A 22,754-nucleotide genomic window follows, 5' to 3' on the forward strand; every position below is an offset into this window, starting at 1 on the left:
CATGACACTTCCTGGTCAACATCATTAAATATCTCCCAGTGGCTATTTCTTAGCCATTTTGCATCCAGTATGACATTGGCTACCTCTTCATATTTATTGTCTAATTTAATGCTCTTCCCACATAAAGTGAGGTTCATATTAATACTATTTTCTATTTAAAGAAACTAAAACAGAGAGATACTATGTAAGTTGAGTTCTCACAGTAAAAGTCAGACCCTAGATTCTACTCCTATTGATTATCTGGCTCCAAAATCTGGCTTCCTTCCCACCATAGCATATATATATACATATATATATATTTAATTGAAGTACAGTCAGTTACAATGTGTCAGTTTCTGGTGTACAGCATAATGTCCCAGTCATACATTTATACATATATTCATTTTCATATTCTTTTTCATTAAAGATTATTACAAGGTATTGAATATAGTTCCCTGTGCTACACAGGAAATTCAACCAAATTTCTTAATGTATGTTTTAAGTTGAACACATTGCTTTAAGATGGTAACTGTCCTAGCAGTATGGGAGGGGGACTCAAGATTGAGAAACTGTTGAAAAGAAAGCCAGCTCATGCATCTCCTTCCTTGCTCACTCTTTCTTTCCCCTTCCTTCCATCTGCCTCTTTCCTTCTTTCCCTCCCTCCCGTCCTCTTTCCTTTCTTCTTCCTTCCTTCCTTTCTCTCTTCCTTTCTCTGTCCTTCCTTTCTTTCTCTCTTTCTCCCTTTCTTTCTTTCTTTCTTTCTTTCTTTCCTTCTTTCTTTCTTTCTTTCTTTCTTTCTTTCTTTCTTTCTTTCTTTCTTTCTTTCTTTCTTTCCTTCTTTCCTTCTTTCTTTCTTTCTTTCTTTCTTTCTTTCTTTCTTTCTTTCTTTCTTTCTTTCTTTCTTTCTTTCTTTCTTTCTTTCCTTCCTTCCTTCCTTCCTTCCTTCCTTCCTTCCTTCCTTCCTTCCTTCTTTCTTTCTTTCTTTCTTTCTTTCTTTCTTTCTTTCTTTCTTTCTTTCTTTCTTTCTTTCTTTCATCTATCTGTCTATCTGTCTATCTGTCTATCTATCTATTGAGTAGACACCATGTGCTAGACCCAGTACTAGACTTTGAAGGTATGAAAATGAGTTAAAAAGAGCCTCTTACTCAAAGTGCCCATTCTCCAGAAGGGGAAGCAGGTAAGTTAATCCATCATTATGATGTAGTAAAGTATGAAAAAGATAGGACAAGTGGTATTTAAGTAGAAGACGATGACAGCCTGCAGCAAGGTTCTAGTAATGGGAGAAGAGGATACAGTTAGAGCCAGGGGATCATCCTAAGGTAGAACCTGTATGGTTTAATAATAACAGCAGTGCCCATCATAGAGAACAGTTACGTTGCAGCCAGTATAAAACTGTTCCTTGATATGTGTGGGATGTATGTCTGTGTGTGTGTGTTTAATCCTCATACGCACCCTGTGATACAGTATATTTAATACTTATTTTATAGAGTAAGTACAGAGAGTTAAATTTTTTTTTTTTAGCTGAGATCGCAATGCTTGGCAGAACCAAGACTAAATAAAGCCATTAAGCACTGATTTTAGAATCAGTGTTCTCAAATGATGGAAGATACGAGGGGTAGGGAGGAGTACATGAAGGCCATCAGGTTTGTAACTTGAGAAACTGGGTAGATGGCAGTTCTGTCCACTGAGAGAGAGGCTATGTGGAGAGAGGTAGTGAAGGAGAAAGATAGTGAACTCAGTTTGGTAATGTTAAGTTCGAGGTTTCACACTTAACGGATATATTCAGTAAGCTCCTGGAAATGTGAGTCTGGAGCTCAGGGTAAACACGTAGGCTGAGCAGGAGATGAGGAGAACAAGGCAGGATGAAGTTCCAGGTGGGCTTCTGGGCACCATCCTCATTTACCAAGAGGGCACAGGAGTCCTCCTGAGTTAACGCCCAGTCACTGTAACTTACTCATGCAAATCCAATTTCTTGTTATTTGAGTATTTCTAAATTGTATCATTACAACTATTTATGTTGATTTATTCTATGTCTACAATGATTTATAATACTTACAGACACACACATGAGTTGCATTTGATTTTCATGACACTCTTTGGAGACAGACAAAACAGAAGGAACTGAGATTCAAAAAAGTGTTGTGATTTGCTCAGACTCACACATATGTCTGAACCTGGGCTCAAGCCGTATCCTCTGACTTTAGTTTTAGTACTCTTCCATCACATATGAACATTTTACCCGTATCTCAGTGAATGCCTTCTATCTATTGCTTCCCACAGTGTGTAATTCACCTGGACACCTGATCATTTTTAAAGGATAATAACTTAGCTGAAAAGGGGATTGTTTTATTTTACCATTTACAGTTACTGACTACCGTATTTAGAGTCACTACTAAGTTATAGCTCAGCATTTATCCGTGGTTACGTTTGTAGTATCTTGTCCATCCTTCCTATTTAAAGTTTCAGAAATGTGGAAGACTAGGGGCACAATGTTATCTCAGAGTTCTGAACCAACAATACATATATATCTTTCTAACCACTGATTAGAAACAGATCTTTTTCCTTTTCATGTTCTCCATTTAGAATAAATGCCAAAATTCTTAAAGTAATCCACAATGCCCTATTCCATCTGGTCCCCTGTTGTTGCTGCGACTTATATTTATTGTCACGCTGGGGTTTTTTGGCCCTTCCTTAACCCCTCCCTGTACATTCTTGCCTTGAAGTCTTTGCACTTTCTGTTTTCTTTGTTTTGAACTCCATTCCAAGTTATCCTCAAGGCCCTTACCTCTGTTGTTCACGCTTCTCCCAGCTTCCTACCTTCCTGGCACTCCCAACTTCCCTTCTTTGCTTTTATTTAATTTTTAATAGAATTTACTACTTTTACACTTGTTACCGCTGTACGTTTATTTTTACTGTACATACGTATTTCTCCATACTAAAATGAGGTCTGAGATTTGCATCTGTCTTGTTCACTGCACCCTCAGTGTCAGGAACGGTACCGGGCAAGTCGTAGGCATTCATTAAGTGAGTGCTGAAGGGATAAACACACACACGTGTATAGGAATCTAAGGATTAGAATGCTTGTCATTCAGTGCTTTGGTCATTATGCTGAAAACCTGCAGTGTTCTCCTCTGGGCTTCCTCAGCTCGTGGGAGGCACCGAAGGTGAGAGAGAGACGGCGGGGAGAGTGGGGGCATCAGGGGCAGGTCGCCTGTCTTCGATCTCCACCTACTGCCCCCTAGTACCTTTACAGTCTTGCTCAAATCGCTGAACAGCTTGGATTTGTAAGCTTAACTATGTTCAAAATAGCACCCTGCAGGGGCCAGGACTGAATGTGATAGCTGTTTGATTTGAAGAACATTCTGATAAACACCCATTATTTGAATTTGGTTCATCTTACTTGCTAATATTTTAATTGATATGTTTTTCTTTTCCCTGGTATTCACTAATTAATTTTATAGACGAGTATAAACAAGGGTTGAACTTGGGGTTAGAATATTAGCATAGTATGGATTTTTGTTCATGGTTAGAATTTTTCAAATTGCGTATTTTAAATTCTTCCAGTTATAAATCCACTCCTAATGTGATTTTGGATTTTTATAATTTTTTAAAATTATGAAAGAAATCTCCAGAAACCTTGTTAAAATTTCCTTTTCATACTCTAAAAAAATTCTTAAGATATATTCCATATTTTTTTAATTTCCAAACAATTCCTCATTCCTAGGCAGATATTTTTAGTAAGACTCTGACTTCTTATTCGTGCTGTGATAATCACCTAGCTGAATCTCCTTTTGTTCTCCTGAAGATCCAGTGTCTCTATCTTAGATAAACATAACTAGATTGGCTGAAACACTTATAAAGGGGAGAGAATAAATCAGAAGTGGTTCAGAGGTATGGTAAGTATGTGGCCAACATTCAAATGATAATAAATGAGAGTAATGACGTTTTCATCTCAGTAGCTGGGTAATTGATGTTCTTGGTTCAAACAGCCTCACAGTGAACAGTAGCTGCCCCTAAAGAAGACATAGTAACCCTAATCACAATGCTGAGTTTTGCAATGGCAAAAATATTCAGTTTAATTTTAGAATATTCATCCTTTAATTCCAGCTATCTAATCTACTTCTAGATCTCAGTGTCGAATTGCCAACTGGTTCTATATTTTCATAGTATAACTGCTCACATGCATTGTTTATTAGCTTTTGGATGTAAACCCTCACTATCTATTATAGCGTGAGTAGAACTAACAAATTCACTGGGTATCAGAGTAGTCCGCTGAGAAACTTTGTGATATTTAATATCAAGATCTTGGATCTAATTAGGCATTTACTTAAAATGTAAGAAAAGTAAGTGGAACTTCAGGCTTTGAAGAGTCTGATGAATACTTCTGGTAAAATCAGAAATATCAGATTTCTAGATCACTTAAAAATCTAGAAATAGTTTAGTGAACCAAAAGTCTTTAACTCATCCCAGATTTTTAAACCCAGGCTTTAAAAACATTGAAGTGATTACTTTTAAAGCCTTAGCAACAATAGTGAAAAGATAACAATCAGTGAAATTATATATTGTGGACAAAGAATTTTTTTTCCCTATAGAGAAGTCATGGATCATAGATTAAGAATAATACTCTTTGTTCCTGGGGCTTCGTGCTCCCCAAATCACAATAATTAAATTGGTCAAGAATATAAATCTCTCTCTCTCTCTTTGGATCTTAATTAATCCTGTATAGTTTTATTTTCACTTTCAAGACATATATTTAAATGAGCAATTAAAATTGCTTTAATAATGGATTCATCACCTATTATCCGCATAGTATACAGTAATATCTGATAGTGTTGCAGATACCACATTTGTTGACTCACTGTAATTACAATTATAATGCATCCTGTAAGAAATTTAAGAACCTTTTAAATATCTCAGATGGCAAATATGCAGTGTGAGTGCCCCTCCTACATCCATAGTGGGCATTGATAATTATCCAAGAACTCGTTCCTGCGGACCCTTGGATAGCACCAAAGACTCTTTGTCAACATCTCCTTGCACTTGGTATTCGTTCAGCAGCAATCAGGAGATCCACAAAGTTGTCTTTAACTGTCTTTAATCTTTAAATGTCTTTAATCTTTAAATGCAACATGATTATTTCTTTTATCTGTTATCGAATGGCTTAATAACAGAAAGTAGAAACTCAATCAACTTTTTAAAAATGATGGGTTATTAACCCCCGGTTTCTGATTCATTTGGTTGTAATGGTTGATATAGATCTTGGCATGTTTGGTTGCCCTGATAAGTGAATCAGCATCAAAAGCTTATAGTCGCCCGATTGGCTGCAATAGATGGGATAATGTCCTACATCACTCCCTGCTCATGACTTGTAGAGTGAAGCAAGGGTGCATAACCACCACGGTAGTTTAATCTTTGGAGTCCTTTGTAAAGATAAGTCAAAGATGAAGAAGTTGGAATTCTCTTTTCATGTATCTGTGAGCCTCTGCGATCTCAGTAGAAGACAAGGGGCATCTCTCAGTGAGGGCATGTTGGCATTTGGAGGTGACAGTTCCTCATTGTGCTGTACTGTCCCCCACATTGCAGTCTGTTCAGGCTCTCCCAGCTGTATTCCGCAGATCCAGCAGTGCCTCAGTCTCTGTAAAAATCCAGAAGTTCACCAACTTGCATGTCTGGGTTGCAGGCATAGCAAAAAGAAAGAGTTGTGTGATTCCAATAGCTGTGCTCTTAAAGATAAGTGCCAGATGCTTCATAAACAAGTTGCTTCATAAACAAAAACATCTAGCCAAAGGTTTTTATTAGGCATACTAAGGTAAAAGCAAGCATCAACCCTGAATGTATGGTGTCAAAACTGGATGTTCTGTGGATAAAGCAGTGAATAATAAAAAATGAGTTCAAATTTATTTTCAAATAAAATTCACCATACTTCTAGGGCTTTGATAGATGAGTCTTTCACATGCCTCCGTGGTTATTTATTTTAAACTGACTCCATACATTCATGCTTTTTCTTATCAAAGAAAGATGCTTACTGCTCTGGTGTGTTGGATGAGTAACCAGTTATGACAAGGAGAGAGAATGGTTTCTATAAGGTTAGTTCTGAGGTACGGCTGAGATACATTTTTGGTTGAGAAAGGATATGGAGGAAAAATAAAGTTTAATGATGGAAACATAACACATTGAATGTATCACTTTTATTTCCTATGTAGCTTTAAAGAGCTAAACAGTCATTGTAACCATGGTGAGGAGTTGTAAAACCACATATGACACTGTCACTCCTCCCTTCTCTGGGATGCTGAGTTGTTCATTGTTCTGTCAGACTCAGGAGCTGACTGGTTACAATAATAAAGTAATTGGTAATATTTATGGACCTCTGTGTTCATCTTTTTATCTGTTAATCCCCATGTAACTCTTGTCTGGCTGCCCTCCAGGGGGCAGCCTCTGGTTTGGTTCTGCCTCAGCCTTGATGTAGAACTCAGGGCTTTGCAGCATCTGCCCCCAAAGCAAACCTCCTCCGTGAAACACTGAGCAAGCGAGATTGTAATAAAGATTTCACGTGGGACTGAAAAAAATAAGTTTACATCTCACACTGCAGAACAGAGCCAACAATTTAACAATTCCTCATTTGATATTTTTGTTTTCATCTGAAGTTTCTTGTTTAATGATCAAACATTAGGGTTTCGCTCTCTCCTTTCCTGCCTCTTACATTTCTGACATTGTATCAAACAACCCAGCTCTGTCCTCAAATTTGTCAACAATGCTTTGCAAAACAAAAAGCCCTATAATTACTGGCATCCTCCCTTTTTATAAAGTGGTTCAACAGCCATCTAAGCTTAACCCATTGGTTCCTTGGGGATGTAGGCATTAGCTCACGTACCATCCTTGCACACACACCCTTTAAGTGGCTTATCCAAGTTCTCATCACTGTACCAAAGAAGCTCAAATATTCCACTCCAGCAAATTTTGAGCAAAGTCTTGAGCCCTAGCCCTGTAACAAGACTATCGATTTACTCAAGAGAACCTGTCTGAGCAGTAGTTTCTTCTTTTAAAATTTGAGCCTAATGTGACAAAAATGCTTTGAATGTTTTGCCCCATTTGATCCTTGCAACGCCTTATCATACAGGCAGGAAAAGTACCGTCCTCAGTTTACAAATCAGAAAATCAGAGAGGTGGAGGGAACTGCTCCAGGATACACAGCTGTTATCTGGAGGAGGATTTGATCCCAGATATCCTGATTTCCATCAAGGGGTCTTTCCACTCTATTCTGCCATTTTTTTGGGTAGACAAATGAAGGTAAAATGTGTGCTAGACATTAAAAACAGTAATGTCAGAAGCAAACGCCCTAGAATCCAAGCGGAAAAAGGTGGGGAATCTGTTATTTTAGATTTAAAACTGAACTGGAAAATACCATAGTTCCCTTCATTTTGTTTTCACGAGAAACAAAGTTTTTAGTCTCATGAAGTTTTATTTTTGCTTTTGTTTCCTTTGCCAAAGGTGACAGACCTCCCCCAAATTGCTAAGACCAGTGTCAAGGAATGTACTGCTTGTTTCCTTCTAGCGGTTTTATGGTTTCAGATCTTACATTTAATCTTTAATCTATTTTAAGTTTATTTTTGTATATGTTTCAAGAAAATGGTCAAGTTTGATTGTTACGCATGAAGCAGTCCAGTTTTCCCAGCATCATTTATTACAGAGGCTGTCTTTTCCCCACTGTATATTCTTGTCTCCTTTGCCATAGATGAATTGCCCATATAAATGTGGGTTCATTTCTGGGCTTTCCATTGATCTATGTGTCTGTTTCTTTGTGTGAGTACCTTACCGCTTCAATTACTATAGCTTGGTCGATAGTTTGAATACAAGAAGCGTGACACAAACCAGATGAGTTGGAGACAATTGTAGACTACTTCAGGCTCAAATTAGTAGTAACCCAAATTGCAGCTTACTTAATGAACACAGAATCATTGCTATAACAGATTAAGAAGGCCTCAGACATACGGTAGGTGGCTTTTGATTTGACAAATGCATTTTTTTCTTCTTCTGAAACAATTCGCATTTCTATTCAGGTTTGCCCTGGGGCCAGGTTAACTCCGTCACCCCTCACCCTTGGTCATAATAGAGTCTGAAGAAATCTGGACCATTCGGACATCCTGCAGCATGTAATATTGGTTTAGTAAACCAATGGCCACAGACTGATTAGGCAAGGTGAGTAAGAGCTGGTTAGCACGCTGAAGACCTTGATAAGACACACATACTCCTAAGGGTGGTAAGCGCCCTATGGATTCAAGGACTGGCTATGTCAGTAAAGATTTGGGGGCGTTGTCAGGGGCATGCTAGCATATCCCCTCTGAAATAAAAGACCTAGCATTGCCTCTTGTGTTTCCTGTTACAAATAAGTGAACACAGCACCTGACAGGCCTCTTTGAGTTGTGAAGGCGATAGGATCCAAACCTAGAAATACGGCTGTGACCCACATACCTATTTCCAGTGTTGAATGGGGCCAGAAGACGTAAAGGTGCTATAGCAGGTTTAACTCCAAATAGAACCCAGCAGACCTTTTGATGTTAAAAATTTCATGGGTAGAAGAGAGATTCAGGGTAGAATTAATGGCAAGCCCCTGTGGAAGAACCACGATGCAGGCTCCTGGAATTCTAAAGCAGAACCACGCTGTCTGCAGCAGAGCGTTATCCACCTTTCTAGTAAGAGCTTCTGGAGTGTCACTGGGCCCTACTGAAACAGAAAACTTAACCCTGGAGTACCATGTGACCCTGTGTCCAGAACTGGTGACTGTTAGCAGAGTTTTGCTGAAATTAAATCATTAAAAATCAGTTAGGTCTGGCATCAGTCCATCGTAAGAATAAAATGAAATGGTATCTACCCCCCAACCCCGACCCAGTGGGAGAACTTTGTGTCTCCTCTCCTGACAGCTCCAGGCTGAGTGGGTTTAGTGACGCTGATCTGTGAAGGGTGCATACTCTCACCAAGGATCCCACGGAAGCACCAGCTATGACTGTACTTTGGATTCTTTGTGTATAAGAATCATCAAAAGGGTGGGTGGGTGTAGCTCACTGGTAGAGTGCATGCTTGGCATGCATGAGGTCCTGGGTTCAATCCCCAGTACCTCCATAAAAAAAATAAATAGATAAATAAGTAAATAAACCTAATTACCTCCCCCCACCAAAAGAAATAAATGAAAGATTTTAAAAAAGGAATCATCAGTTAAGAAGAGTCACTATTTTGGGAGAAAAGATTGCTTCTGATAAACAGGAGCAGGTAGGGTTGCTTATGGAGGTGGGGAGTAATGTACTTGGGCCTGGGTGATCCAGTTGGACGTCTCGGTTCTCCCACACCAGTTGTACCTACCCATGCCAATCATGGCTCCCACGCCAGTTGTAACTGTAATACATCAGCAACCCTGGTCTAAGAAGGGTATTGTTACCCAGGGCCCACTTGAGAATGAGGGCTTGGATCACACCACCTGGTAAGTTCCCAAGACCTGCAAAGGTGATAGTTGAGAGAGGAATTTAGAGTCAATGATGGAGGAGGGAGAAGGTGCGAACCTGTAGCAGTGGGTGCTGTATTTCATTCTGCGAACTCCGCTCTTCTAAATTTCCTCTCAGGTAGAGAGGCATGAGAATCATAAAGGAGCCTCCCTTGGTTATGTATAGATGTGTGGATCTTTGCAGTGCAAGGGGTGGACTGGAAGCCAGGGACGGCGCACCGCTCAGATCTCTAGGAGGGCCTACAGCAAAGACAATTGTTGGAAGGCGGTCTCCAGGTCTTCTGCAGAGTTAAAGCTGAGTCATGTGCTCCCTAGGGGTGCTTCTAGCCAGTGACTGGGCATACTGGGGAGACCACAGCCAGGTTATTCCATTCCATCCTCCTCAGGCAGAGTTCCATGCTTCCTCTGCTGGTCCCCTGTTGTACCTTCTAGCTTCCTTTGTTACTATATGCATAGCAACACTCTCGCAAATGTGGGGAAAATCTGCATGAAGGTAAAAATAACTGTTGTTAATATTTTGATATGTTTTCCCAGTCTTCGCATTTTGATGTATTGTTCCTAATTTTTTGTTGCCCATATATGAATTTGTACACAAGTATTAAATGAGTGTTTTTCATCTGACATCTACAGTTTCATGTCATGCTGATTTTCACTTAACCTCAGATAGTGAACATTTTACTGTTCAATGTTCTCTATCTTCAATTTTTTAATTTATTGAAGAAATTGTGAGATATTGTATTTGAAAGAGTAACTTTGAAAGGAAGAGGAGTTATTAGAAGGGAAAGATATTTTAAGACTAAAATAAATTGGAAAATAGGTAAGGATTGGAGTGGAGCAAGCAGTGATGTCCTGCCACTTCAGTGCTAGTGCCTTGAGGAGGAAAGACATGAAAAGGGGTGGCCATACGATGTGCCTATGGATGCTGGACTGTGCTTCACCCTTCTTGGCCTTGAGAAAGATTCCGGTTTCAAATAGATAGTTCAGAGCAAAGACCGTCTGGCCTTTTAGATGCTGTAGGCTTCGAAAGGAGGGTGTCCGTAGTGGGCATTGTGGACAAGAGGCTGGAGATCCTTCCTCTTCTGTACAAGCACCACTTCTTTGGATTCATACTTTCTTGGGAGATACAGACTGAAATGGTGTTTCTTGTCAAGTGAATGATTTGACAAGATCAGATTTAATTTGACTAAAATAAAACAAAGGGACCTGTTTTGCAAACTTGCATTTAGAGACCAGGACTGATACCCACTGTAATCTTAATCTCTAAACCAGTCCTGCTACCTCCTAAACCAAGGTCCCCCTTTACAGACCTCCTGCTACCTCCAGTCTGATCCCCAACCTTGAAAACATTTTACTCTTATTTCTACAGTTCTGTAAGTTACATTTCTCCTAACCCCTTTATAGCTCTTCACAAGTAAATTGTATGGTAAAGATATTTATTATTAAACAAAAGATAAGATACCTAAATTAATTTAAGTATATTCTTATTTTCAATCCATTAGATTTCCTAGAATTGTGTGTGTTGGATGGAGGTGGTGGTGGGAGGGAGAGATTTAAGCTTATTATTCTCCTCTTGGCATAAGTCTATCTCCCAGACTAATCTTCCTTTTAGCTAGGGTAAGAAAATCATTGTCCAAAGCAGTGGCTTATTGGAGTTGCATAAAATGATCAGAGAACCTGGGGTGAACAGCAGCCTTCCTCCTGGGACTGTACTTGGGCAGCACATGCAGTCCCAATTCAGTCTGTGTGTTGGCTGAGCACAAGGATGCTCTGATCCCACGCTGGGAGTCCAGCTCTCTGTCCTCTGGGAACGCTGTACACACCATCTCTAAGACTTTACAAAACAAAGGCACACATGAAATTCAGTCCATTTGCCCAAAGAGGCAATAGAGAGATGGAGAGAATGAGGGTTGAGATGAGATGAATCTAGGCAGAACACCTGGCAGTGAAACCTTGGAATTGCTATCTACACTCTCAACTCTACTATCTTTACTTGTAACATGAGAATAATCACATTTATCTTGTAGGGTTCAACAGTCGGAAAAGTAAAGGAGACAAAAAGATAATGAAAAAGCTAAAGGGACAAGTGCAGCGCATAGTATATAGATAATAATTATTCAGAATAAAGGGATAGTCATCTTTAAGAAAAAAGTAATAGTAATAATAACATGTTGAAAGTTGACTGTATGATAGATACTGTAGTGAGCGCTTTACAATCACATGAATTCCGTGAGATAAGTCTATTATTGCATCGGTTTCACAGATTAGGAATTTGAGGCGCAGAGAAGTTAAATAATTTTCCTGGTACCCCAGAGCTAATAAGACTTCAAGCCCAGATACTCTGCCTCGAGAGCTATGCTGTTAATACCACGCCAGGTAGTAATGCCTCCTCCTTTCACAGAAAAATAACAAGTAGAAAGGAGTTAGATTATCTAAGGACATTAAAACCATAAAAAGACTTCAGTACTCCTGATCTTCAATTTAGCATTGAATGGAAGCTCTTCCTTTGAAGCCCAAAGGGAATATTGAAATGCACTTTGGATTTGGAATTATAAGACCTGTGAACATTTTCCAGTTTTAGCACTTACTGTAAGTCACTTAACACATTTGAGTTTCTTCATATATGAAAGGAAATAATCTTCACTTTGTTGAAGGTATGAATGAGGAAGTAGGCATGAAAGTATTTTATGAATGTAAATGCTTCACTAATGTTAGTTGCCATTAGTAAATGAGTATAATTTTACACTGTTATAAAAAATCTAAAATTGGAATAAGAATTACAATAATTTTCTCTTCTTTTTGAAAAAAAGCATCAAATTATTTTTATTGCACTTCAGTATGTAATATATAACCAATTCAAAATTATGTCTGAATACCTAAATTCCTAGAACCATTTTAATATTAGAAGATTCATGAGGATGAAGATGAAGAATGATGCCACCAAGAAATGATTTTTCTTTATTTTTATAGGATGTTTCCCATGAAAGGATGCGAAGCAACAGGTATCCAGTATTCCGAAGGGTACCTAGGAGATTCACTAGGATGTATTATCATGTTCTGCTTCATATTCTTTTGGAGTACATAAAAATGGGCAAGATGAGAAACGTGGAGACCTTTTGGAAAGAAACTTGCATCATCATCACTGTAATCAAGAATGTGAGGTGATGTATTTATTCATCATTTTTTCATTTATTTATTCAATCGTGTTAGACATGCTCTGCCCATTGCCCTGTACTAGATGTTGAAGGAGGTGCATTCAGTCTGCTTGAAAGTACAGGATATACACACGTGAGGTAAATAACATTGTAGAAGCGTGTATCGTTAATTGACAAAGTAAGTGACGTAACTAGTAAGCACAGAGAGAGTTCATAGCAGGGAGTAATCAGTGTGAACAGGGCAGTCTGGGAAATCTTACAGGAGTGAGCACAGAGACTGGAGGTCAGGAATGACTTTGGCTTTGCAGTTTTCTTGGCAGGAACATGGTGGGTTAAGGATAAGGAACATCCAGCCAAATAATTCAACAAGTGGAGTATGTTTGATTATACAGAGCTTTGAAGATAGGCTGAGGAATGTGAAATACATTCCGAGTGGCAGTAGTGTGGAAGAACAGAATCCCCCTACCCCCTCAGAAGTCAGCCTTCAACAGTAGAAGGTAACTCTTCAGGGTTGTGTGAGCTCTAGATCCTAAATATATGTTATAAAAAGAGTTCACCTTTAGGTATCACCTTTAGCTGACAGTGACTTTATACACATAGGCGTGCTTGCTTTTCATGTAACAGAAAGGCCGCAAAGAGACATAGGCAGTCAAGGCTGGTATGAAGATACAGCAGTGCTACAGGACTTGGCTCTGTCTCACTGTTCTGCCGGCCGTACCGTGAGACCTTTGTCCTCAGGATGACAAGGACATGATGATAGACGCCGTATTGCCAGACAAGCAGGAAGAAGGGGAGAGGGCAAATGAAATGGGTAAAAACACGTGCAGTGAGACTCTGCCACTTAAAAATGCTTTTTCCTGGAAATTCCACCCACTTAATCCCTGCTCACATTAATGGGCTAGAATGAGGTTATAAGGGCAGTCAAAAGTGACCGTTTTAGCTGGACAAGCTGCTGCTAAAAGCAAAGTTGAAGGTTATTTGCAAGGAAGAACAGATATATATATATACATGTATGTATATGTATATAATATGAGTGTCTTGTCTTTGGGAGTTCGGATCAAAAGGCAGTGGTGATGATGTGAAATATTTTAATATATCTTTTTAAAATGTGTCTGTTTTATGTGGTAACTCTTAGAAAAGTAGGTGAAAAAAAGCCCAAGTGGATTTTTTTCTAGTTCTCTCAACTGAATAGTTTGTGGATAGTCCTTCCAGGTTCTCGTATTACCTGTATCAGTCTAACTTTTCTCTTTTCTCCTGTCTTTTTCTGACACTTCAAAAATCTGTATTATGACCTGGGAAAGGGACCATCAGGGCTTGGAGCTTGGTTTCTGGCTGGCTTGTAAAAGCCCCTGTGATGTGCTGATCGCCATGACCTCCTCCAGGAACTTGAGCACTTTTAGCATCTCAACCGTCTCTTCTTGTTTAGACTGCAGGGATCTTTGTTTCTTCAGTTCTTGAAGCAGAGAATTGATTTCCTTCCTCGAACTCAGGTTGACCATCATCAACTTTCTGCAAGTGTCAGTGAGGCTGGTTGTGTTTACTGGCTCCTTCTCTAACCTGGCATTCTTTAAAGTTGTCTCCATCTTGGCACACTCCTGTTTAGACACACAGCTTGTCGATGAGGTGGCATTTGTCCTCAATCTGTGCAGCCAGTGTTTTTGCCAGTTTCTTTTCACATCTTCCATTAAGTTGACTTCTAACAGACTGAATAAGTCTGAAAGTAAATACGACACCCACCAGTAAGCTGAGGATAGGTAGACTCAACACTGTCTCCCTGGGGAGGCTCTGGAACATGGACTGAGAACAGGCCATTGGGGAGCTGCAAAACCAGGACCGCACTCAACTTCCTAAGGATCAGCCCAAAGCCAAGCTCCATAGAGGACGGCAGCCCCTCCATGGCACTGACCCACCCAGGGCTCTGCACGGTTACCGTGGAGCCACCAGCCACAACAAGCCCCAGGGGACACCCCAGCATTCCACCTGGAACCCAACCAGCAACTGACATCCTGGATTGGCCAGTTATCTGGTCAGTGTTGGTGGGGAGGGGGGGAGGTTGCAGAGGAGAGGGTTATAACTAAAATGTGAGTCTCTCCATTACTGTCTGATGGTAATTTTTCTTAACTCTTTATGTGTTTATATCAACATAAAATAAAAATATAGTGAAATGTGTCCAAAAAAAGCTATATTATGAGAAAGTTGGGAAAAGCTGCGCTAAGTGATGCCAGCCAGATGCTGTTTTAAACTAATGTTTCATAATTTCTCAGGTTTAATTGAATATTTTTCTTCTCTGTTTGATCTAAACAGAGTAGAATTTTAAACCTCATTTATGGATTTTGTTTTAATGTGAGTTCTCATTTCTGGTTTTATTACCTCTTGCTTAATTTGTTTCTAGAGGTTTTTTTCCCTCCTTATAGATATTTCCAAGCATGTTTTCTCTAGTCTTACACTCAGTAAGCCTAGCTGTTTTATCACTAGAAATTCTAGTACGTCTGCTGTCTCAAGTCTTCGTGAGTTCGTTGCATATGCCTCGTTCTTCTGCTGGTTCTCGGCCTTCATGGGCTGTTCTCTTGGCCATCTGGGTGGTGTATATACAAGCCACACATCTCCACAAGAGCTATTTTACTTTCAATTCACCCTTCCTCTGAAGATGGAGCCCTTTGGAAGACAGGTCAGACCTTGGCTAGTTTGAAGTGGATTAATTGCCTTGGGCTAGCTTTGGCTTTTGTACTTCTTCCCTGCAAATCCCTCAAAACCCACTTTGCAAAATGCCTTCAGGGAAAAAGGGGGCCTAGAAAAGTAGGCTTCCTCTTAATGAGCTTCTAGCTTGGGGCGAAATCATTCCTTCCTTAGCTCTTTGATACTTTCAAGATAATTTTTTTTTCTTTTTTCTTTTTTTTTTTTAGTTGCCTTCAGTGAGATGGTTAGTCCAAATTGCCATGACCACCTTTACCAGAAGTTAAAGTCCTATTTCTCTTTTATAAGCCTTTCTTTTTCTCCCTCACTCCATTTCTCTTTTCCTCTAACTCTTCCTTTTTCCCTTCCTTCCTAGTTTTGAAAAATGTTGATTTAGCACCTACCATTCTCAGTCATTTCTTGTATTATTGTTTATATTTACTTGACATGTATATTCATGATTTCTTTCATTTTGCACATTTTTGTGACTTTGTTTTTGCAGTTGTAAGAAGCATATGGATTGTGACTCTTTAACCCAGTATGGCTTGTTTTTCTTTAAGAGGTCTATCATTTTATGTTTTATGTCATAATACTCTGCTATGAGTTGGGAGGCAAACATAGTTCTTCATTCTTAGCCATGCGTTCTTGTGCAAATTAATTAACCCTCTTCACTCTCATTTTCTTCATCTCTTTAATCATTGTCTTCATCTCTTTAGTAAGCATAATAAATGTAATTTCTTCATAGGATTTCTCTGAGAATTAAAATAGTATATTTAAATATTGTAACCACACTGTTTATAAGATCAACATATTCAATCTGTTATTCTAGCTATCAGTTTTATTAATTATAAGAAAGATTAACTCACTTACACTTATTATAATTGATATGTTTTCCTTTATTTTTGTCATATTTTTTATACCTTTAAACATATTTTTGATATCTCTTTGTTTCCTGTCTTTTGTTTAATACACACACAGTGATTTATAGGAACTAATTCAGAGTTAAAGCCTACCAGTGGTTTACATGTAAAACATACATAATTAAAAATGTATTATAATACACAATTAAATGAGTACAATTTAAATAATTAACTGATGGAATTAGAAGTGTAATAATGTGGGTCTAAATTTTAAATGCTTAGAAAGAGATACAGAAAATTTCTATCCTTGTTTTCTGGCCACATAATTCCTCTTTTCAAAGTTAACTCATTTTTCAGCTTTCTTAAGTATCAGTCAATATATTATTTTATGTATTTTTAATTATATATCTATAATTTTTACACATATATATTTTACACATTTTAATTATATATCTATAACGTTTACATGTATATTATTAACATTTTACACATATTACAATGTGTGAATTTTACACATATATTTCAGTTATATGTGTCAGTTTTTCTTCTCTCCCCCCTTTTATACAATCATATACTGCATACATTTTTCTGTTTTATTTAACACGCTACAGTTTGTTACATATTAATGTAAAAGAACATCCTTGTATCATTTTTTACAAATTCTGTGAATACTATCATATGGATAGATCATAGTTTACTTAAACTATTTGCCTATTTAAGGACATTCAGATTTATCCCAACCTTCTCCTATACAAACTATGTTTCAATAAATAACTTTATACATCTGACATCTTTCATATATGGAAGCTAATTTTAGGTAAAATCCCTACAGGTGGAACTGCTGCATCACGGGACATGAATATTTGAAATTTTTAAAATATATTTTATTGACATGTAGTCAGTTTCCAATGTTGTGTCAGTTTCTGGTGTACAGCACAATACTTCAGTCATATAGGAACATATATATATTCGTTTTCATATACTTTTTCACCATAAATTACTACAAGATATTGAATATAGTTCCCTATGCTATACAGTATAAACTTCTTGTTTATCTATTTTATATATAGTAGTTAGTATCTGCAAATCTCGAACTCCCAATTTATCCCTTCCCATTCCCTTCCCTGCCTGGTAACCATAAGTTTGTTTTCTATGTCTATAAGTCTGTTTCTGTTTTGTAAATAAGTTTGTTTATCTTTTTTTTTTTAAGATTCCACATATAATTGATAGCATATGGTATTTTTCTTTCTCTTTCTGGCTTACTTCACTTAGAATGACATTCTCCAGTTTCATCCATGTTGCTGCAAATGGCATTGCTTTATTCTTTTTATGGCTGAGTAATATTCCATTGTATAAATATACCACAACTTCTTTGTCCAGTCATCTATCGTTGGACATTTAGGTTGTTTCCATGACTTAGCTATTGTACATAGTGCTGCTATGAACATTGGGGTGCATGTGTCTTTTTGAATTAAGTTTCCCTCTGGATATATGCCCAGGAGTGGGATTGCTGGACCATTGGGTAGGTCTATTTTTAGTTTTTTGAGGAATCTCCATACTGCTGCACCAAACTACATTCCCACCAGTAGTGTAGGAGGGTTCCCTTTTCTCCACATCATCTTCAGCATTTATTGTTTGTGAACTTTTGAATGATGGCCATTCTGACTGGTGTAACACCTCATTGTAGTTTTGATTTGCATTTCTCTGATAATTAGCGGTATTGAGCATTTTTTATGTGCATATTGGCCATTTGTATGTCTTCACTGGAGAATTTCTTGTTTAGGTCTTTTGCCCATTTTTGGATTGGGTTGTTTGTTTTTTTCTTATTAAGTTGTATGAGCTGTTTATATATTCTGGAGATTAAGCCCTTGTCAGTCTCATCTTTTGCAAAAATTTTCTCCCATTCCGTAGGTTGCCTTTTTGTTTTGCTTATGGTTTCCTTTGCTATGCAAAAGCTTAGAAGTTTAATTGGGTCCCATTTGTTTATTTTTACTTTTATTTCTATTGCCTGGGTAGACTGCCCTAGGAGAACATTGCTGAGATTTATGTTGAATAATGTTTGCCTATGTTTTCTTCTAAGAGGTTTATATTATCTTGTCTTATGTTTAAGTCTTTAAGCCATTTTGGGTTTATTTTTGTGTATGGTGTGAGGGAGTGTTCTAACTTCATTGATTTCCATGCAGCTGTCCAGTTATCCTAACACCACTTACTGAAGAGACTTTCTACTCCATTGTATATTCTTGCCTCCTTTGTCAAAGATTAATTGACCAAAAGTTTGTGGGTTTATTTCTGGGCTCTCAGTTCTGTTCCACTGATTCATATGTCTGTTTTTGTGCCAATAGCATACTGTTTCAATTACTGTAGTTCTGTAATATTGTCAGAAGTCTGGGAGATTTATCCCTCCAGCTTCATTCTTTTTTTTCAGTATTGCTTTGGCAATTCTGGGTCTTTTGTGATTCCATATACATTTTAGGATTATTTGTTCTACTGTGAAAAATGTCTTGAGTAATTTGATAGGGATCACATTAAATATGTAGATTGCCTTGGGTAGTATGGCCATTTTAACAATATTAATTCTTCTAATCCAAGAATTTAGGATATCTTTCCATTTCTTTAAGTCATCTTTAATTTTCTTGTCAGTATTTTGTAATTCTCCACATATAAGTCTTTCACTTCTTGGTCCGATTTATTCCTAATTATTTTATTTTTTGGATGCAATTTAAAAGGGATTATTTCTTTACTTTCCTTTTCTAATATTTCATTGTTAGTGTAAAGAAATGCCACTGATTTCTGTACATTAATCTTGTATCCTGCTACCTTGCCAAATTCTTTTATTAGCTCTAGTAGTTTTTGTGGGGAGTCTTTAGGATTTTCTATATATAGTATCATGTCATCCACATATAATGAGAATTTTACTTCTTCTCTTCCAATTTGGATCTCTTTTACTTCTTTTTCTTGTCTAATTGCTATGGCTAGGACTTCCAGTACTATATTGCATAGAAGTGGTGAGAGCAGGCATCCTTGTCTTGTTCTAGATTTTAGTAGATCCATGGTGCGCTTCAGGGTCAGCGCAGACCCTTGCCCCGCATCCACATATGATATGCGGGCCCACTGTTAACACCAAATCCATCCTTGCTGTGTGCCAGAACTCCACTCGCTGCTTAGAGTTGGGTCTTCGAGACATGAGTCCACAAAGGCAGCAGTGGAGCAAATCTGCCAGTGCTGCCTGGGACTGCAGTGAAATCTGTGAAGTTGTGGGACCCCTGGGTTTGACAAGAGATTGCATGCATTCCTTAATGTTAACTTGAAGATCCAGTGGTCCAAATGTCGTAACTCTGGATAGCAGTGTTAAGTTTCTGAAAGACAGTGAAAACTGCTAGCACTTCTTAGGAGGTTCCCTAACCTATTGCCACAGTCTCCTCTGCCTTGGCAATTTTTAAATCTCACAGTGTCCCAGTGTTCTGTACTGATATGTTCATACATATATGTACAATAGAGGAGCTGCACCCACACCTATAAGAAATTAATTAAATCAGAGCTACAAATACAATGAAATACATGAGATCACAAGCTGGAAAGGTTTTGGCTCTGCTTTATTGGTTCAGACAAGAAGAGAGGATGCTCTTTGACTAATCAAATCCTGGAGAGAAGAGATATGAGCTATTAGGAGAGAAGAAACCACAGCATGGGAGGTATGCAGACGAGGGTGGATGATTGTTCATTTTCCTTGGTGACAGCTGCCGCTTCAGGCTGACTTTCCTTAAGTGCACCGATGGCTTCACCTCTATCAGCATCAGGAGTGATTGCTGAGCACTTTTGTTGAGTGAATTACATACTGTTATGTCGGGCTTGCTGAAGATGAAGCAGTTAATTAGACAAAGTCTCTGCTCTCGTGGGTGAAATAGACAGTAAACCAAAAACGAGATAGGTTCTTCTGCCACGTGATAAAAATTGTCCTAGAAATACTCTTTTATTAGAAATAGTTACTATGAGTTCAATCATATGTATCAGGGTGATTTTACTTTTCTGATTCTTTCTAAAGGGACAGCTGCCTGAAAAATATTTTGGATGGGGGGAGGAGGGGAGGGAGAGCACAGTGACACTAAGGATCAGCTTTGACAGCTCTGACTTCCACAGCCAGTGGAAGAGAGAGGCCAAAAGGCTGTTGCCTTTCGGGCAGTATTGCCACACTTACCTGCTGCAGGTACGGACTGGGTCATGATGACACTAACCTGTGAACGGGCATTTTTCAGAGTTGACTAGCCTGAGCTGTGGCTTCAGTGTCATATGAGCAGCACTCATAATACTACTTTGATATTTGGCTCTAACTCTAACAATGAAACCTGGCCCACTCCAACCCACCTCCTCTTCCCAGAGGCTTTCAAAGAAGCCTGTGCCTCGGGTAGGCTGAGAAGTCGTCTTGCCTCTGTAACCCTGAATACAGTTTAAGTACAATAAAAGAAGCACCACAACCTGATGTAATAAAAATTCCTAAGGAATGTTTTCATGTTAAATCCACTCTCTCATGTTTGATTCCCTCAGGGCCTAAGAGATTGTCAAGACCCACTTTTGTTGTCACATATCAGGTCAAAATGTATAAATGCAAGTGAATCAAAAAGCCAGGGTGACCTGAGAAGTCTCTAATCAATTGTCTTGTATTCTGTGGGTATCAAAACCTTATTATGCCAAGAGCATATTTAACTGATTGACGAGCAAGGAGTGAATTTTGAGCTTTTTCCACTCATCTATTTGAAGCATAAAAACTACTTGATAATGTTAAGTTTTTGTCACTTAACTTCAAGCCTGGGGCAACAAAGGGAATGTGTTTTTCTGCAGTTTCTGTATGGATGTAGGGTTTTGGTTAAATATTTCTCAAGCTTTGTCTAACTTGTGGAAGTATCCCTTTAAGTTATGGAATTATAGAGATAACTATTATATTCACAATTATCCAAAAAACAATAATCATTAAACATTTTTATGATAGTTTAAAAACTGGGGAGCCCAATGCCTTAAAATGCTCAAGGAACAAGGACATATTTTCCATGTATATTTGTATATGCATGCATTTTTCTAGTATTAGATATATAAAATATTTTAATCTAAATATGATTATATCATGCATATTGTTCTCAGTGTTTAATTATGAAGTTATTCATAATGCTCATCTCTCTAACTTAATTTAATATATATGTTCATGTATATATATATATATGTTTAAAAAAAGAACCCTAAAAGAAACACACCACCCAACTAAAGAAGTCAAGAATCATCAATATCTTTTAAGCCTCCTATGGGTTTCCCACTCCACACGGCTTCCTTTTTCTAATGCTGAATGCTAATCACTATTTTTAAGTTTGGGATACATTCATATATTTTGAAATAATCTTAGTATATATATATATTTTTATACCTTTTATTTATTTATTTAAGCATATACAAATAATTGGTATCATAATGTTTGTGTTTTTCTACAAGTTGCTTTTTTCGCTCAACATTATAGTTTGGGATTCAAAGACTATTCCTTTGTACCCCAGCCTCACTCAAGTCTGGCCGCCCCCGGGAAGATTGTGACCTTGGGCAAAGGAGCTTTCTGTAGCTGAGACAGATCCTGAAGGAGCTGACAGCCAGTCTTTATTTCAAATGTAACATTTTTACTGTGGATTTTTGTTACTTTTGATTTTCAAACTATTTCATTAAAATCTGATTGAACTTGATGGCTGAGTTTTTTGATGCCCCTTAAAATTTTATGCCTTCTACAAGTGCCTCGTTTTCCTGCTTGCCCTCAGTCTAGTCCTGGCCCTGACAGCTGGGAAGCTGTCTGATGGCTCTGCTCCCTGCAGCTGGCAGAAAGTAATTCCTGCAAGAGGGTTCTGGGCAATGCATTTTGGTTCCTACCCCAAAAAATTTGGACATTCCCAATGGTGATTTTTTTTCTCCTCCTGCATCACTAAGTTAGTATGACATGAAACAGCCTCTAGCCACCCTGCACAGTGAGAAATAAATCTTTAGTGTTTTAAGACTCTGAAACTTTTGGGATTATTTATTTCCTAGACCATCTTGACCTGTACATAAATTGTTATTCAAAGTAGGATATCTAACAGCTACCTAAAATAGGTAAAGCAGTTGGCACTGTCTTAATAATCAGGCTGTGTGTAGTGAGAAGATTGCTGTTAGAGGCTGGAACGATGATAAGCCATTTTGTGCAGTGGCAAGACATTTAGTGAAGTCAGCCCCTTTGGTTTTGGGGGACGAAGACCTTGTACCCTATAAGCTTCTTGTTATAGAAGAGGGGATCCGAAAAAATTTTTGCACGTTGTGTTGGTTTCTATGTCTGTCTTGGGTAAATTAAAAGAAAGACATGCGCTTAGGAAAAACACTGGTCAGTTTACAAGCAGGAATGAAAAGGAATGGAAAGAGCCCACAGTTCTTGAATAGACAGGATTAGAAGAGGCAACTGCTTCTCAATCCCAAATAGTAAAAGAGAAAACTGAGAAGAGCTTAAAGCAATAAAGTCTGGTAAAAACCTGGCCTTTCAGCAAGGGTTAAATTAAAGATATGATTGATGTACCTATCATTAAAGTACCTTAAACTGTAAAT

The 22,754-nt window shown here is 38.1% G+C and overlaps 1 long non-coding RNA gene across 1 annotated transcript in view; it reads left to right on the top strand.

Annotated features, from left to right (window-relative positions):
• Positions 1–22,130, top strand: part of LOC116155420 (uncharacterized) — a 71,572-nt gene extending 49,442 nt beyond the window's left edge. The window contains exons 2-4 of the long non-coding RNA XR_004139369.2: positions 8,037–8,175; positions 12,440–12,630; positions 21,692–22,130. This is a non-coding gene — a long non-coding RNA (uncharacterized LOC116155420). The remainder of the gene's footprint in view (positions 1–8,036; positions 8,176–12,439; positions 12,631–21,691) is intronic.
• The last annotated feature ends 624 nt before the right edge of the window (positions 22,131–22,754 follow it).

Source organism: Camelus dromedarius, chromosome 12 (genome assembly GCF_036321535.1).
Source record: "Camelus dromedarius isolate mCamDro1 chromosome 12, mCamDro1.pat, whole genome shotgun sequence".
Classification (NCBI taxonomy): Eukaryota; Metazoa; Chordata; class Mammalia; order Artiodactyla; family Camelidae; genus Camelus; species Camelus dromedarius.